Source organism: Papaver somniferum, chromosome 2 (genome assembly GCF_003573695.1).
Source record: "Papaver somniferum cultivar HN1 chromosome 2, ASM357369v1, whole genome shotgun sequence".
Lineage (NCBI taxonomy): Eukaryota > Viridiplantae > Streptophyta > Magnoliopsida > Ranunculales > Papaveraceae > Papaver > Papaver somniferum.
In genome coordinates, this window is record NC_039359.1 from 16,829,835 (window position 1) to 16,846,004 (window position 16,170).

At 39.9% G+C, this 16,170-nt stretch overlaps 1 pseudogene; it reads left to right on the forward strand.

The window, feature by feature from the left end:
• Window positions 1–12,285: 12,285 nt before the first annotated feature.
• On the forward strand, window positions 12,286–12,385 carry LOC113354760 (annotated as a pseudogene).
• Window positions 12,386–16,170: the final 3,785 nt, after the last annotated feature.

Here is a 16,170-nt window from a genome sequence, read left to right on the forward strand (position 1 = left end):
TCGCTCAAGGTTATGCCGATGATCGGCCCCTAGACTGGGCCGATAACGACTTGTTTATCGGACGACTCTAAGTTTTTCATCCATAAGTTCAATTATTTTCGCTTCCAAAATAAGACCTTCCAATACACTTTACATCTATAGTTTTTTTTTTAATTTCACTTTAAGGAGTATAATTACAAGAAACTAGTTGGAAGCCTAATAAGCTAAGTTCTAACAGCATACTATTACATTAGTTGAACATGTTGTCGTGCTAGCATTCCAGCGAGCCTCGTGAGAAACCAGTCAAGGGAGTCGAAGCGGATAGGAGGGCAGATTATGTCGCTAGGGACAACCTAACTCTACCTTCCATGTCAAATTCTGCAATATTGCGCCATCGGGGATTCGAACCTGAGAGCTCCTGGAGCACATCAAATCAAACTTTTGAGGAAGTATACTTAAGACGGGTATACTCTAGTATACTCTAATTTCACTTTTATTTTTTGTTAATTTCAATCTTATCACGAAAAATGCCTCCTAAAGTTTGTGGTCCTAAGTATACTCAAGAAGAGGATTTATCTATTTGTAGAGCTTAAATTTTTCAATCAAGAGAAGCTACCCGAAATGATGAAACAACGACAAATTTGCGTTTTTGGCACAATATTTTGGCAATGTTCCCTAAAGAAACGTGAAACCCGAGAAGACATGATGCTCGAGGATTGTCGAATCATTTTCACACGATTAGTAAGGAAGTCATGCAATTTGTAGCTCTAATAATACACACTAACCGCTATAAATAGAATGGTGAAACCGATAAGGAAGTGGTATGTAAAAATTAACCCTTTTTACTGAAATTCTCAACCAACTTTAACTTACCTCGATACTTAATTTATTTATTTATTTATCGTGAAATTACAGGTACGGAGAACTCTATAGGTATGATGGTTATCTAACGACAAACCTTTCATTAACATTGCTTGTATCAAAACCATTTTACAAGGCTCCACAAATTCAACCCTTTTTGGTTGCAAGAAGGTACCCCACCTCTAGATGAATGAGGACGTTGATTAACGAGATATAAGTTAGTTTTAATTGAATGTAATGGATTATTATGATGTTTTTTTCATATAATTTTAACCAAAAGTAGTGAAGTAGATTAAATATTTGTAGTTGGCTTTAAAATAAAATAGTTTTAAAGTACATTGATGGTAAATACAAGGATATTCTCATTGATTAAACACAACATAAGATAACATTAAACTAAAACATAAAATGACACATTTTCATTGATTAAACATATCATATCATAACACTTAACTAAAACATAAAATGGTACTTAATCAGTTCACACACTTAATGAGTCCACTCAATTTGTATATTTTCTTGTAAAAGTGTGTATATGCATGTAAGCATTGCATTTTCTGCGCGGACAATTTTTTTTTGTTTTGTTTTAGTAATAATCTTCTCCACAATGGTCGCAATGTAACTTCTTCAATTTGTCTTTCAGTTCAAAGTTTTTGTACAATGCTACCACCTTTGCATCTTCTTTAGCTTTCACAACATCATCTATAAACTGTGATTCTTCAAGACAGTTAGGATGTCGAAATTGCAAATACCTAATATTTTCCTGTTGTGATTCCTTGACCATTTTGATGCCGGAACAACCTATTTGTGGACGCTAAAAATACATCTGGTAGCATTGCATCAAACTATGATCATCCATATAACATAATGGATAAACCTTTTCTGTTTGTATATGTTAGAGCAACTGAACCCACCAAGCGTTGGTATGTCCAGCTTGGTTGTGGTATTTTAGTTCCCAAACTTGAGGCTGCTTGATTTGATTACTAGGGCCAACTTCGTTAGGTTAGACTAGTAACGATAGAAATGTCGAGACTCGCTCGTGTTACTCTGAAGAACCCGAAGACCATCAACATACACATCATCCTTTCGTTCGAGGTTAGTAACACAGACTTGACTCTTACTTTTTTTTATCTTCGTTTCTTTCAAGTCATTTATATTGAAAACTTAACATGCAAAGTTTATTTATGAATCTCTAGTATTGGTGACTTTATAATTTCATTATGGTCAAAGTGTCAAGGAAGCAGATACTAGTTATTTTACACAACTTTAGTATATTGGATTACAAACTATAGTTTAGTTATTTGAACTTGGCATATTCGACATAACACTAATTGATAACTTGTTATTTAGTTTGTTGAACTTTCAGATTGATTCCATACCTCGAAGACTATGTTTGATTTCATGAGTTTAAGGAAGTAGACATCCGAAACTAGTTTCGTTGTTGAAAAGCATCAAAGAATCTATTATACTAACGATCTCTTAAACAAGGATCTAGTAGGACCGACACCTTACCAATGATCTCTAGTAGGACTGATCCCTCACCAAGGATATCTACTAGGATCAGTTGCAAGGATTACTACTAGGACCAATTAATCCCTTATTTTCCTAGCAGGACAGATCTTTAGGTTAACCAAAATAGACAATTTTTGGTTTGGCTATTATCTTACGGTTTGCATAGCTGTCGAAAATGTAGTTTGTTCAATACGGAAAGTTCATAAGCTAGATATATATATGTTATTTGAACATGTCCCTTTACTTTACTTTCCGCATTATAGTTATTTTTATAGTTATAATTAAAGTAACATCGTTGTACGTTAATCAACCCTTGGTTCGATCTCATAGATTGGTTCGGATTCGAACTTATGCTATTGTTGAGGGTGGTTTTTAGCTTAGGGTTAAAATCGTAAAACCTTACATCTGACATGACGTCACTACGACCACTAGCGCATTGATTGAATCATTCAACATGCCTACGTAAGAATTACCAGGGTACCTTTTTTTGTCATGTTCCACGACATAACCCTTAGTATTGACCGACATTATCTTCATACCAAACCCTAATTCTCACACCACATATGCCAATGGCAAACCATGCCAGCCGCGCCTCCGTGCCAATGGCAAACCATGCCAGCTACGTCTCCGCGCCAAGGCATGCCAACCATGCCAGCCGCGCCTCCGTGCCAATGGCAAACCATGCCAGCCACGTCTCCGCGCCAAAGCATGCCAACCATGCCAGCTCGTCTCCGCGCCAAGGTATGCCAACCATGCCAGGCGCGCCTCCGTTCCAATGGAAAACCATGCCATCCACGTCTCCGCGTCAAGGCATGCCAACCATGCCAGTCGCGCCACCATGCTAATGGCAAACTATGCCAGCCACGTCTTCGCGCCAAGGCATGCCAACCATGCCAGTCGCGCCTCCGTGCCAATGGAAAACCATGCCAGCCACGTCTCTGCGCCAAGGCATGCCAACCATGCCAGCCGCGTCTCCGCGCCAAGGCATGCAAACCATGCCAAACCATGCCAGCCACGTCTCCGCGCCAAGGCATGCCAACCATGCCATCCACGTCTTCACGCCAAGTAATTCCAACCATGCCAGCCGCGCCACCGTGCCAATGGCAAACCATGCCAGCTACGTCTCCATGGCAAGACCATGTTGGCCCTACTACATGCCGCTGGCTGCCAAAACGAAGGGTTGCAACAATCAATGTCCACCCTTCCATATAAGATGAAAATCTTAGCCGTTCAAGGTCGCCAGCTAACGCGTGATAACCTTTGGCCCAACTTCAAGCCATAATTTTGGCCGCGCCCAAACTATGCCAAAACCCTAGTTTTTGGCCGCACCTAAACTATGCCAAAATCCTAGCTTGTCCACGCCTAAATCATGCCATGACCGGCCTTTCCTTCACGACTGCCAAAACGAAGGGTTGCAATAATCAACGGCTACCCTTCCATCTAAGATGAAAATCTTAGCCGTCCAAGGTCGCCAGCTAACGCGTGGTAACCTTTGGTCCAACGCCAAGCCCCAATTTTGGTCGCGCCCAAACTATGCCAAAACCCTAGTTTTTGGCCGCGCCTAAACTATGCCAAAATCCTAGCTTGGCCACGCCTAAACCATGCCAGCCGCACCACATGTGCCAATGGCATTCCGTGCAACCTTTCCGCGCCAAGGCATGCCAACCGTGCCACATGTGCCAATGGCACGCCGTGTCAGCCGCATCTCCACGCCAAGGCATGCCATCCGCACCACATGTGCCAATGGCATGCCGTGCAACCTTTGCACGCCAAGGCATGCCAACCGTTCCACATGTGCCAATGGCATGCCGTGTCAGCTGCATCTCCACGCCAAGGCATGCCAACCATGCCACATGTGCCAATGGCATGCAGTGCAACCTTTCCGCGCCAAGGCATGCCAACCATGTCGCATGTGCCAACGACATGCCGCGCCACATCTCCGCGGACAAGCATACCAACCATGTCGGCGCTCCACATGTGAAAATGGCATGCCAGGCACATCTCCGCGCCAAGGAATGCCAACCATGTCAGCCCACCGTTGTGCCAAAGCCATGCCAGACTTTCTCCATGTCGTTGGCTGCCAAAACGAAGGGTTGCGACAATCAATGGCCACCCTTCCATTTAAGATGCAGATCTTAGCCGTCCAAGGTCACCAGCTAACGCCTGGCGACCTTTGGCCCAACGCCAAGCCCTAATTTTGGCCGCGCCCAAACTATGCCAAAACTCTAGTTCTTGGCTGCGCCTAAACTATGCCAAAATCCAAGCTTGGCCATGCTTTCATGCCGCTGGCTGCCAAATGAGGGGTTGCAATAATCAACGACTACCCTTCCTCTCAAGATGAAAATCTCGACTGTCGAGAGTCACCTCCGAGCCGGAAAGTTGATGTGATTTGTAGATAGTTGTAAAAGTGGTTCGATTCTCAGACTTGTGAAGGATATTAATTAGACTTAAATTCTAATATTAAAATAGAAAACTCACTAAAAATTATAGCAAACTCAATCAAAGATGATAAAAAATACTAAAAGAAACACCGAGGCTAAGATTCCACTATTTTTCAAGTTCAAAGTGATTAAACCAATACTTATATTTATGCAATTTTCTCGTTTAATTTGATTCTAAAATATTGCAACAAGTAGATTTTCAAAAGTAATAATTGTAAATACCAAGTATGAAGCATCAAAAGTCTTAAAACTAAGCATACTCCATCAAAATAGATCACAATCACTCAAATAAAAATCATATTCAATAATAGTTCAAGGCAAATAATCATATAATTATTGCAAATAAAAAGATAAAATAGAATATACCACTTTTTGTTGGAAAAATAGCTTCCTCTATCGCCTCAGCAATGGGGTTTAGCTCCTCATATTAATCATGATCTCAAAATATGTGTTTGTTGCTCAAAAGATGATTAAAAGAGTGAAAAGTAATAACACAGACTGTTTGCAACAGTGTATTGGTGTTGCAAAACAGTTACAATGGAACTGTTACAAAACGAAATTGTTGCTTTGTCGCTGATTTTAAGACCCTAGAATAGACTGCCCTGAACAGCTTAATGTTCTTCAGCTGTTAAACAACGACACTGTTCTGCGACTGTTTCCGTGCGTCAATGTTCTTCGCGTTCTTCCTCTTCAGCAGCAGCAGAGCAGAAACAGAGTTTGGTAAAGCTCTGATTTCTTCTTCTCTGGCTCTCCTTAGGTTCCCAAACTCTCGACACCTCTTCTATATGACCCAAGACATCTATTTATATCAAAAATACCGATTAAATCTCTCCCAAATCTTCCAAAATCTCTTTCCTTCTCTTCACGGCCAAGTTGCGGCAATTTCTTTTTTAGATTTCTACGCGTTTCTGAGCTTTCCTTTTTATTCTAAACTCTTCCTTAGATAGATACAAATCTTTGGGAAGGTTTACAGCTTTAATCTCTCTAAAATTCCCTAAAACAGGTCACACACGTGACTTTCCATATTTTTGTTGTGAGAAAAATCCGTCGATTGAGCCCAGTCTAATCGATTTAAACACCCATATCAGATTCCTAGACCCATAAGGAGTCTATCCTATGAAAATCAGAGGTTTAATCGACCTCAAACTCCTCCAAATCACGATTGCCAAAACTGTTTTCACTGCACTATTTTCCCGCCAAAACCTGGTTTTTGAATGTTGAAGATGGTTGCCCCTTATCCAGAGTAGGGGTGCGATTAGCAACTGCCTGGAAATGGGATGCCCCTTAGTAATTAGGTTACCCCTTATCCAAAGTGAGAGTCCGAATAGCAAATGTCCTCCGGGTGCTTTCCGACAACTTTTCGAGCCAATTTTTCCAAAAATGTTTATTGGCCAAAAATACCTACAAATAAATAAAACACCATAATAAGTACAAAAATGAGCCCTAACAATATATAGAATCGAGACAAATCGGACACAAAAATGTGTCTATCAAATACCCCCAAACCTATTTTGCTAGTCCTCGAGCAAAAATAAAATAGAAATAAAATCCTAACTCACTGTCGCAGGCATCGTCGATTGCATTTAGCGTATGCAATAAGCCTTTAAACCCCTAGGTGTCCCTAGTGGCGGAGTGTTGTCTCCGGAGGGCTTACCAGAGGTATACCCACAAAACCTTTATACTCCAGACCCTAGCTATCTACACAGAACCTTGGAAGGCACTAAAGAATCTCCTTGGTTGGCATACTTATTGACTACAGGAGGAAGTACCCTGATGCGAAATTCCAATTGTTGTACACGAGTTTGCACTCAAGCATACTAAAATTCATATGAAGTGACAGAGCTCTACTCAGATAGTCGCAATATCCGGAGTCAAAACTAATCACATGGATAGATCAAGAAGATGGATATAAAAAACATAGATGGTTTTGATGTTTACTAGGTGAACGGTGTTTCTCATATCTGTCTGAAGGCCTCCGCCAAAATGAACCTATCCTAATGGACTGAGATACGGTCTGACTAATATCAACACACTGGCATATACAAGGGAACCAGTGTGATAATCCTAACTCTAGGTCAACACAACTGGCATATACAAGGGTTCCAGTGGTCGACTTTATTGAATTTATTCCAGTTGGTCTGATGGTCTGGTCTCTTTTTTTTTTTTTTTTTTTGTATCTCAATCACTCTAATTCACCCTAGCATTGGTAACAACTTGAATCGTGAGCCCCACCTAATCACTTAGAGAAACATAGTTTAAAAACAAAACAAAAAAAAACAGAAGTGAAAAGGACTCAACGAGATATGGTGAAACTATCATGTTATTTCTAACACCTGAGCTCTGTGCTTTTATGAATAGACTCTTTAGATGTTGCCATCTAGTCAGATTGGTTCCTCAACTCCTACAACCAAAATGCTTCCATCCACTTAGATTGGTTAGTGCCATCCTTAATAGGGATAAATTTCTAGGCTCTGGAGTTTATTTATTGCAACGAAAAGGTAACAAAAAGTTCTACCCCACCCCCAAACTTAAATCTAACATTGTCCTCAATGTTTCTAATCAAAGAACAGTACCAAAAATATAAGTAACATGAGGAAATAGTAAAGAGAGAAGTCGGAAAGATAGTACCTGGGTGAAGTGTAACCAAAAACCTACAAAAATATTATACAACATACAAAATCGCCTCGATGGTCAATCAAGGTAAACAGGGTCCTCCAGAGGGACCTCCTCAACATCACCTGTAGGAAAAGGCTCTAAAAAGGGCTTCAATCGCTGACCGTTAACCTTCGAAGAACTACTACCATCTGGTGTCTCAATCTCAACACGCCATGAGGAAAAACAGTACGGACCACAAAAGGACCGGTCCACCGAGAGCGCAACTTCCCGGGGAATAGATGCAAACGAGTGTCATACAGAAGAACTTTTTGACCTGGAGAAAATGACTTTCGTAAAATATTCCTATCATGCACAAGTTTCATTTTGTTCTTATACTCCTTAGCACTATCGTATGCATCTCTACGAATCTCGTCCAACTCATTGAGCTGGAGCTTTCTTTGAGCTCCTGCCTTGTCAAGTGAAAAGTTTAAGTTCTTAATAGCCCAATAGGCTCGATGCTCTAACTCAACAGGCAGGTGACATGCCTTGCCAAACACTAAACGATAAGGTGACATTCCAATGGGTGTCTTAAACGCAGTACGGTAAGCCCATAAGGCATCAGTAAGCCTCGACGACCAGTCTTTCCTATTTGGATTAACTGTTTTCTCTAGAATACGTTTAATTTCCCTATTGGAAACCTCTACCTGACCACTAGTCTGAGGGTGATATGGGGTTGCTACTTTATGGGTAATACCGTATTGTTTCATTAAAAGAGAAAACGGTCTATTACAAAAGTGTGAACCTCCATCACTAATTATAGCTCGCGGCGTACCAAAACGTGTAAGTATATTCTCTTTCAAAAACTGGACTACGACCCTGTGGTCATTCGTTTACACGGAACCGCCTCAACCCACTTAGACACATAGTCTACACGACAAGTATGTAAAGATAACCAAACGAAATAGGAAATGGACCCATAAAATCAATGCCCCACACATCAAAGACCTCAATCACTAAAATAGGGTTCAAAGGCATCATATTTCTACGGGAAATGGTTCCTAACTTCTGGCAACGCTCACAAGAAACACAATGACTATGGGAATCTTTAAACAACGAAGGCCAGTAAAATCCACACTGCAAAATCTTAGCAGCAGTCTTCTTAGCACTAAAATGACCCCCACATGCATGTTCATGACAAAAGGAGATAATACTAGACTGGTCACTCTCAGATACACATCTCCTAATAATCTGGTCCGGACAATACTTAAACAGATAAGGATCGTCCCAAAAGAAATGCTTAACCTCGGCTAAAAACCTAGAACGATCTTGCTTACCCCAATGTTGAGGGGTTCGACCAGTAACAAGATAATTCACTATATTTGCATACCAAGGTGATTGGGAAACAGAGAACAATTGTTCATCAGGAAAGCTATCCCTTATAGGAAGGGAATCACTAGGGGAACTAACAACTAGCCTAGACAAGTGTCTGCTACTACATTTTCTGCACCCTTTTTGTCTCTAATGTCTGGGGAAAATTCCTGTAACAATAGGATCCATCTAATCAATCTAGGTTTGGTATCCTTCTTAGATAAAAGGTATTTCAAAGCAGCATGATCTGTATAGATTATGATCTTAGAACCTAATAGGTAGGACCTAAACTTATCCAAGGCAAACACGATGGCTAAAAGTTCCTTCTCGGTAGTTGTGTAGTTCATTTGGGCATCATTCAGAGTTTTGCTAGCATAATAAATCACATGAAGTAATTTGTTTTCTCGTTGTCCTAAAACGACGCCTATAGCATAATCTGAAGAATCACACATAATCTCAAAGGGTAGGTTCCAGTTAGGTGCCTGGACTATCGGGGCAGTAGTGAGTAAAGTTTTAAGCTTCTCAAAAGCCTCTAAACAAGCATCATCAAAGACAAACTTAACATCTTTTGCAAGCAAATTGCAAAGAGGTCTAGAAATCAAGCTAAAATCCTTAATGAATCGACGGTAAAAACCTGCATGCCCTAGGAATGACCTAATATTTTACGGTTTTTGGGACCTGTAAAGTCTTAATAAGGTCAACTTTGGCTTTGTCTACCTCTATACCCTTTGAAGAGACGATGTGCCCTAATACAATTCCTGATTTAACCATGAAATGGCATTTTTCCCAATTAAGCACTAAATTTTTTTCCTTACACCTAGTCAACACTAATGTCAAATGATGCAAGCACTCATCGAAAGATGAACCAAACACTGAAAAATCATCCATAAAGACCTCTAAGAACCGTTCTACCATATCAGAAAATATGCTCATCATACAACGCTGAAAAGTTGCAGGGGCATTACATAGCCCGAAAGGCATGCGTCTATACGCAAAGGTACCAAAGGGACAGGTAAAAGTGGTTTTCTCTTGGTCTTCTGGGGCAATAACGATCTGATTATAACCGGAGTAGCCATCTAAGAAGCAATAGTGACTATGTCCAGCTAATCGCTCTAGCATTTGGTCGATAAAAGGAAGGGGAAAGTGATCCTTCCTTGTGACCTTGTTCAATTTCCTATAGTCAATACACACACGCCATCCCGTGGTCACTCGGGTTGGGATTAATTCATTATTATCATTCTGGACTACAGTGATACCTGATTTCTTGGGGACAACCTGAACAGGGCTGACCCACTTACTGTCTGAAATTGGGTAAATAATACCCGCATCTAACAACTTAAGCACCTCTTTTCGAACTACCTCTTTCATGTTAGGGTTCAGTCGACGTTGCATCTCCCTAGAAGGTTTGGAGTCTTCCTCTAAATGAATCTGATGCATACACACAGTAGGACTTATACCCTTAATGTCTGCTATAGTCCACCCTAAAGCTTCCTTATTGTCTTGAAGTACATTTACTAGCCTACTTTCCTGATCACTATCCAAATTGGAAGCTACAATCACAGGTAAAGTCTCAGATGGGCCTAAAAACACATACTTTAGAGTATCGGGTAGTGGTTTAAGGTCCAACTTTGGGGGCTCTTCTAAAGAAGGAATTAGGGTAGTCTCAGAAACTGGTAACGGTTCGAACCTAGCTTTCCATCTATCAGTGTCTAACACAGGGGTAGAATCTAATAGAGCATTCACCTGTTCAATAGTGCTATCGTCGTCAAAATCTAAACCAAAATGGGATAGACAACTTTCTAATGGGTCTTCAGACAAGATGTTTGGTAATGACTCCTGAACTAAGGCTTCTATCATGTTCACCTCCTCAACACATGTGTCATCTAGCTCATGAGGTTGCTTACTGACATTAAAAATGTTCATCTCCATAGTCATATTACCAAAAGATAAACTCATCACACCATTTCGACAGTTAATGATCGCATTAGACGTAGCTAAAAATGGGCGACCTAAAATCACAGGTATCTGGTTCTCTGGGTCAGGGACAGGTTGGGTATCTAGGACCACGAAATCCACTGGATAAATAAACTTGTCGACCTCAATAAGAACATCCTCGATAACACCTCGAGGGATTTTAACAGACCTATCAGCTAACTGCAGTGTCATCTGAGTAGGTTTCATTTCACCAAGTCCTAGCTGTAAGTATACATGGAATGGCAGTAAGTTCACACTGGCTCCTAAGTCAAGTAAAGCTTTTTCTACCCGGAAGTTACCTATTGTGCAAGCAATGGTAGGAGAACCTGGGTCTTTGTACTTTGGAGTTGTGGTGTTCTGAATGATTGAACTTACGTGACTAGCTAAAAAGGCTTTCTTATGGACGCTAAGTTTTCGCTTTCGCGTACACATATCCTTAAGGAACTTGGCATAAGCAGGAATTTGCCTAATTGCATCTAATAAGGGAAGGTTTATGGTAACTTGCTTAAAAACCTCCACTATGTCATTAAAGTTCGATTCCTTCTTTGTTGGTACTAATAGCTGAGGAAATGGGGCTCTAGGCCTAAAATCAGACCTTTCAGGAACCGAATTCACATCATCAGAAACTTTATCAGTCTCTTCAGCTACTGGTCCTGAGAGGTGAGATCCTGAGGGGTGAACTACAGTATGTTCACTATCGGGCATGGTTACCTTATTGTCTACAACTCTACCACTTCTAAGGGTTCTAACAACATTCAATTGATTCGATGGTTTTGCACCTAATTCATGAACTCCTCTAGGGTTGGGTTGTGTTTGACTAGGAAACTTACCTTTTTCTCTCAAAGAATCACTTATCAGACCAACCTGGGTTTTTAACTCGGAAATAGCCTGACTATTTTCTTGTCCTATCCTGTTACTAGCTTGTAGACTCTGTTCTACGGATAACTGGAATTTTGCAGTTTGCTGAGTTAACAAGGCGAGAGATTCCTCTAAACTTAGGATTTTCTTATCTGACTGATTCTGAAACTGAGCTAGTCCTGAAGGATTCTTAGTATAGCCAAAACCTGGGGGAGCATTAGAATTACTAAACTGACCTTGACTTTGGCCCTTAGACCACGAAAGGTTCGGATGGTTTCTCCAACCAGGATTATAGGTTTCTGAATATGGGTCAATCTTTTGACGGTTATCAAATCTAGTGTTATTATAAAGAGCATTGGCCTGCTCTTCAATATTCTGGCCTTCCCAAAAAGGCTCCACTCTACCACTAGTCTGGCCCACTTCTAAGGCTTCTAACCTTTTTGCTATAGCAGCAATTTTGGCATCTGATTCATAGCCTCCTTCTACCCTATTAACGTTTCCTCTACTTAAAAGAATTGTTTTCTGGGGTGCCCTACTATTTTCCCATTGCTGGGTTTTTTCGGCGATTTCATTAACAAATTCCATCGCCTCATCAACAGTTTGGTTTTCAAATCCACCAGTGCATAGAGACTCAACCATGGCCGTTGTGGAATAATCTAAACCCTCATAAAGGATCTGAACTAGCCTAACCTTTTCTAAACCATGATGAGGACACTGAGATAATAAATCATTGAACCTTTCCAAATACCTATATAAAGATTCTCCCTCTTGTTGTGAAAACGTGCATATTTGCGTCCTAATACACGATGTTTTGTGCCTAGGGAAAAACTTATTGAAAAAGGCAGATGTAAGTTGTTCATATGTCTCAATTGACTCGGAGTCCAAACTATACAACCACGACTTGGCCTTATCTTTCAGGGAAAATGGGAATAACCTAAGTTTCAAAGCATCATCATCTAAGCCTCTAATTCTTAGAGTACTACAAATTTCCTCAAAATCCCAAACATGGTAATAAGGGTTTTCATTTTCTTTCCCTAAAAAGATTGGGAACATCTGTAAGGTCCCAGGTTTCATTTCATAGGGTGCCTCCGTTTCAGCTAACTTAACACACGAAGGACCGGTAGTCCTAGTTGGATTCAACAAAGTTTTCAAAGTTGCCATTTCTGGCGCTATCGGAGCAACAAGGATTCTCTCCTCAGTCAAAGGACGTTCAAAAACAAACTCTTCAAAAGTCGGACTTTCTAGATTAAGGTAATCGAGACGCTTCGAACTACTAAGTTTCTCTTTAACAAATCTACCCAGTGCATCTCTTTTACGTTCAGGCATACAATAGAATTTTCTAAATTGGAAGGGTAAGCAAACACAGATCAAGGCCGACTCAACCAAATCAAACCTATTGATTTCTAGCAAACAAAAAGCATGATGGCTCCACTTAGATTGTTTCTAGACCAGCTTCTAATCCTTCGAACGGGAATTCGTTACAATTTAAGCAAACCCCTCTGGAATCAATCCGAGTTAACGTAAGTTGAATAGAGGCGAGGGAAGCTCGGTGGAGCTTTGATATCCAAGGCCTCACCGGTATTACAAGGCGGCGCAGTCACACATTCAACTTACAGAAACCGTCAAGAACTTCGAAGTATGCTTAAAAGAGTAACCAATATTTTTCGAATGACTTTCCTATTAAGCTCGTTACCCTATCAGTCTCGTTCTAGTCAAAATTTTAGGCTTAGGTTCGCGTAGGTTACGTGTTCCTAAAGCGGGCAAGAAGAGAACGGTGATGAAATCCGAACCCTTATCTTGTATGGCCAGGCCTTGCCCTTTACTAGAAAAATAAATGTCCGTATTCAGTCCTCAACATATATGCATACGAAGGAGTCCAGTAACTCGCTGACAGGGGATTCACGAGTGCTTAGAATCTTACCTCCCATTCCAGACGGGGGATGAATCGGTTGTAGTCGACTCGGGCCACTGACTCCGATGTCTAGTGTACGAACCCAAGGTGCAGAGACAATATCGTAATTGTCCTCCTTCTCTGCAAACAATTTATATTTAAAGTATCCTTCCGTAGGGTAATAAAAAAAATAATGTCCCAAAGTCCAAAAGTCCAAAAAAAAATAAAGAAAAATTACAAAAATAATAAATCCTAATACAGTTTTTTTTTTTTAAATAAAATAAACAAACCCTAAAATAAAATTGTCTTCTTTTCTGTTCTTTTTGCTTTAATCTTTAGCTCCAAGTCTTTATGAAATCACCAAACTCCTGGGCTCAATTTTCTTTATGATCCAGAACCTGTAGACACAAGATAAATACCCAAAAACATAAAAAAGGACAAAAATAATAAAATAAAATAAATAAAAAATAAAATAAAATAAATCTAAAACCCTAAAAACAAGTCCGCGTCGGCGGCGCCAAAAATTGATGTGATTTGTAGATAGTGGTAAAAGTGGTTCGATTCTCAGACTTGTGAAGGATATTAATTAGACTTAAATTATAATATTAAAATAGAAAACTCACTAAAAATTATAGCAAACTCAATCAAAGATGATATCAATACTAAAAGAAACACTGAGGCTAAGATTCCACTATTTTCCAAGTTCAAAGTGATTAAACCAATATTTATATTTATGCAATTTTCTCGTTTAATTTGATTCTAAAATATTGCAACAAGTAGATTTTCAAAAGTAATAATTGTAAATACCAAGTATGAAGCATCAAAAATCTTAAAACTAAGCATACTCCATCAAAATAGATCACAATCACTCAAATAAAAATCATATTCAATAATAGTTCAAAGCAAATAATCATATAATTATTGCAAAGAAAAAGATAAAATAGAATAAACCACTTTTTGTTGGAAAAATAACTTCCTCTATCGCCTCAGCAATGGGGTTTAGCTCCTCATATTAATCATGATCTCAAAATATGTGTTTGTTGCTCAAAAGATGATTAAAAGAGTGAAATGTAATAACGCAGACTGTTTGCAACAGTTCATTGGTGTTGCAAAACAACTGCTACAATGGAACTGTTACAGAAAACTGTTGTAAATACTGTTGCTTTGTCGCTGATTTTAAGAACCTAGAATACGACTGTCCTGCACAGCTTAATGTTCTTCAGCTGTTAAACAACGACACTGTTCTGCGACTGTCTCTTGTGCGTCAATCTTCTTCGCGTTCTTCCTCTTCAGCAACAGCAGCAGCAGAAACAGAGTTTGGTAAAGCTCTGATTTCTTCTTCTCTGGCTCTCCTTATGTTCCCAAACTCTCGACACCTCTTCTATATGACCCAAGACATATATTTATATCAAAAATACCGATTAAATCTCTCCCAAATCTTCCAAAATCTCTTTCCTTCTCTTCACGGCCAAGTTGCGGCAATTTCTTGTTTTGAATTTCTACGCGTTTCTGAGATTTCCTTTTTATTCTAAACTCTTCCTTAGATAGATACAAATCTTTGGGAAAGTTTTCAGCACTTTAATCTCACTAAAATTCCCTAAAACAAGTCACACACGTGACTTTCCATATTTTCTGTTGTGAGAAAAATCCGTCGATTGAGCCCAGTCTAATCGATTTAAACACCCATATCAGATTCCTAGACCCATAAGGAGTCTATCCTGTGAAAATCAGAGGTTTAATCGACCTCAAACTCCTTCAAATCACGATTGCCAAAATTGTTCTTCACTGCACCTATTTTCCCGCCAAAACCTGGTTTTTGAAATGTTGAAGATGGTTTCCCCTTATCCAGGGTAGGGGTGCGATTAGCAACTGCCTGGAAATGGGATGCCCTTTAGTAATTAGGTTACCCCTTATCCAAAGTGAGAGTCCGAATAGCAAATGTCCTCTGGGTGCTTTCCGACAACTTTTCGAGCCAAATTTTTCCAAAAATGTTTATTGGCCAAAAATACCTACAAATAAATAAAACACCATAATAAGTACAAAAATGAGCCCTAACAATATATAGAATCGAGACAAATCGGACACAAAAATGTGTCTATCACAAGTCTCCCAAGCTCAACTTGCCAAACAGCAGCAACATGCTACATGTTTTCCACGAAACCACTCGAGACATCAACACATGTCACAAACTGGGGGATGCTCATTAGGGTATTGGTTTGGCGGTTTACAGCGTGCGGCGTACACTACGCCCGTTACAAGACAGTGTCATAAGAATGAGGCGGTTAGTAAATACAGTGAGTAATGGTGAAACGTTTTCCTTCATTATGGAACATCAATTCCAGGCGTTACCGGTTACCACCTCCTCCCATTTACTCATCCGTTTGCATTTCTTACGAGACCAGAGTACGTTTCACTTCGACTTGTATAAATAGGTGTTACCTATTACCACCGAACAACAAGTTTTGGTCAGGAGCATACAACACTCAGAAATCACATGTTAGCTTTCCCATCTGTTAGCTTACGCTTTCTGATACAAGTCAAAACAACTACTCTTCCAGAATCAACTATTCTGGTCTCAACACTCTCTTCGCTTCCCTTCCGAAAACCAACCCTTCTTCTTCAGTTTGTGACTGAAGCAAGTCTGGAGCGACCATTTATTGGTTTAGGCCGGATTTGTACAGATTGATCTCT